Here is a 2,921-nt window from a genome sequence, read left to right as displayed (position 1 = left end):
TTGCTGGAGTAAGTTTGTGGATATTGTAACTTTATTTTTATACCCGTTACTTGTGGAGTAAAAGGGTACATTAGATTCGTCGGAAAGTATGTAACAGGCAGAAGGAAGCGTTTCCGGCCCCATAAAGTATATATATTCTTGATCAGGATCACTAGCCGAGTCGATCTAGCCATGTCCGTCTGTCCGACTGTATGTCCGGATGAACGCTGAGATCTCGGAAACTATAAGAGCTAGGCTATTGCAGATTCCTGAGCTTCTTACGCAGCGCAAGTTTGTTTCAGCAGAGTGCCACGCCCACTCTTACGCCCACAAACCGCCCAAAACTGTGGCTCCTAGAGTTTTGATGCTAGAATAAAAATTTTAACTGAAATGTTTTGTTCTCATCAATACCTATCGATTGACCTAAAAAAAGTTTGCCACGCCCACTTTAAAGACCACAAGCCGCCCAAACCTGTGACGCCCACAATTTTCATGCTGGATAACAAATATTAACTGAAATTTATTGGTCTCGTCAATACCAATCGATTGATCCAAAAAAAAAGTTTGCCACGCCCACTCTAACGCCCATAACACTTAAATCTGTCTACTGCCGGTAGAAACTATAAGAGCTAGGCTATTGAGATTTGGCGTGCAGATTCCTGAGCTTCTTACGCAGCGCAAGTTTGTTTCAGCACGCCCACTCTTACGGCCACAAACCGCCCAAAACTGTGGCTCCTACAGTTTTGAAGCTAGAGTAAACTGAAATGTATTGGTCTCTTCAATACCTATCGATTGATCCAAAAAAAAATTTGCCACGCCCACTCTAACGCCCATAACGCTTAAATCTGTATACCGCCGGTAGGTGTCGTATTTTAATCTCGCTTTGCTGCTTGCATATTTTTTATCTAGCAGGAAAACTGTGGGCGTCACAGGTTTGAGCGGTTTGTGGGCGTTAGAGTGGGCGTGTCAAACTTTTTTTTGGGTCAATCGATAGGTATTGATGAGAACAATACACTTCAGCTTATTCTAGCATCAAAACTGTAGGAGCCACAGTTTTGGGCGGTTTGTGGGCGCTGCGTAAGAAGCTCAGGAATCTGCACGCCAAATCTCAATAGCCTAGCTCTTATAGTTTCCGAGATCTCAGCGTTCATCCGGACGGACAGACAGACGGACAGACGGACATGGCTAGATCGACTCGGCTAGAGATCCTGATCAAGAATATATATACTTTATGGGGTCGGAAACGCTTCCTTCTGTCTGTTACATACTTTCCGACGAATCTAGTATGGTAGTGGGGAAAGACGGGTTCTGGGACAATTAGCATATTAATTTCCCCCGGCCCCCCCTCCCCCCCTCATTAACGTATGCGGGTTCTGGGATAATTAGCATAATTCAATAAATTAACTGTTTTTAATGGGCTTTGAAGTCATAAAAATGTCACGATCATGTCTATAAAGAGTAAAATTAATTGCCCCCATCGCCCCCACATCCCCATGTGACAATATTGATCATGTATCCTTCCCCTCAGGTGAGAAAGGTGCACGTGAGAACGGTCGCACAACCATAGTATCCAAAGGTTGTTATCTTAGAGGAACATATCCGATCATGTTGGGGAAAGGTGTGATCACGTACCCTTTTGCCTCATTATCACAGGTGTTGCTGTGCACGTGTGAAAAGTCGCAAACCCAAAGTATTCAAAGATGGTTATCTTAGAGGAACATGTCCGATCATGTTGGGGAATAATGTTTCCTATGATTGTAAAACTAATTTAGAAATCAAAAGAATTCCAATAAAATAAATCTCACAAGTTAATGATTCTCAGATGTGGAATATTTTCAAATACACATTTTTGTTTCCGCCCCAGAACGTTTAACTGGTAAATTGTCTAAGATTCTCTCCTTTCCACAAATGGGTCATAAACATGTCATAAAAGGGATTCAAGCAAGAGCTACCCGAACATGCGCACCTGTCAATTACCTGACCGCAATAAAAGGGACACATGCACAACCCAGAAGGCGCACGCTCATTGACAAGATCATGGGCCTCACGCCAACGACCTCATACGAGCTCATACGACGTTCCCATAATAGGGGTTGAAATCACGACCGCGCAACAACTCGCAAGTAGCCGACATATCTCAGTCAAGGAAATATTTTCCATTCTCCGTACCTGTAATTTTAACTCGAAGTAAAAAGTCAGAAGTTTATTTTGTAGCATAATAATACATTTATTTATTTATTTTGGTATTGCGAACATTTTTGTTATACATAGAAATTAATTTTCTGCTTTGATTCCGGCGATTTGCATAGAACAAGCAGGCGCACGTTTCCGACGTCATTTCTGGATTACAAAATGTAAAGTGTTCACCATAATTCGTAGTTTTGAGATCATGTCCACCTCGATTCATGAACATAGATTTTGTGTTTAGAAGATATTGAAAATGCTGACCAGTTATCTCTCCTTTAAATTGTTCAATAAATTGGTCAATTTCCTCATGAAATTTCATTTTGTAAATTCTATTTTCTTGTAGGTCTTTACACATCTCGCCTTAACTTTAAAATGATGTATAACAATTATTTTATTGTTTTGGAGCTACTTTTAAAAAATGTCAAAATAATGTATGCATTGTTTAGAGCACAAACCCCGCCCTTAAGGTGTGTTTCACAATAGGGAAACCGGTTTCTTTTAAACCTGTTTAATGACGGACAGCCCATTTCCTCGATATTAATAAGCTGACGACTCCCAAAAAACTTCTGTAGAAATCGTTTCTTTTCCACACCTTTACAAATAATTTGCGTTCCGCTTGTAATTGTCCTTACATACTTTCGAGTTTGTGGAAAACTGTTCTCTCCATCGTTCCAAAAAATTTTGTGATTTGTATTGGTTAACCAAGTTGCAGTCTTTCGAGATTTTGTATTCAGCAAAGTAAAATCATATGTTGG

Source organism: Drosophila suzukii (genome assembly GCF_043229965.1).
Source record: "Drosophila suzukii chromosome 2 unlocalized genomic scaffold, CBGP_Dsuzu_IsoJpt1.0 scf_2c, whole genome shotgun sequence".
Classification (NCBI taxonomy): Eukaryota; Metazoa; Arthropoda; class Insecta; order Diptera; family Drosophilidae; genus Drosophila; species Drosophila suzukii.
The sequence above is the reverse complement of the archived record's forward strand: the minus strand, read 5'-3'. Positions refer to the sequence as shown.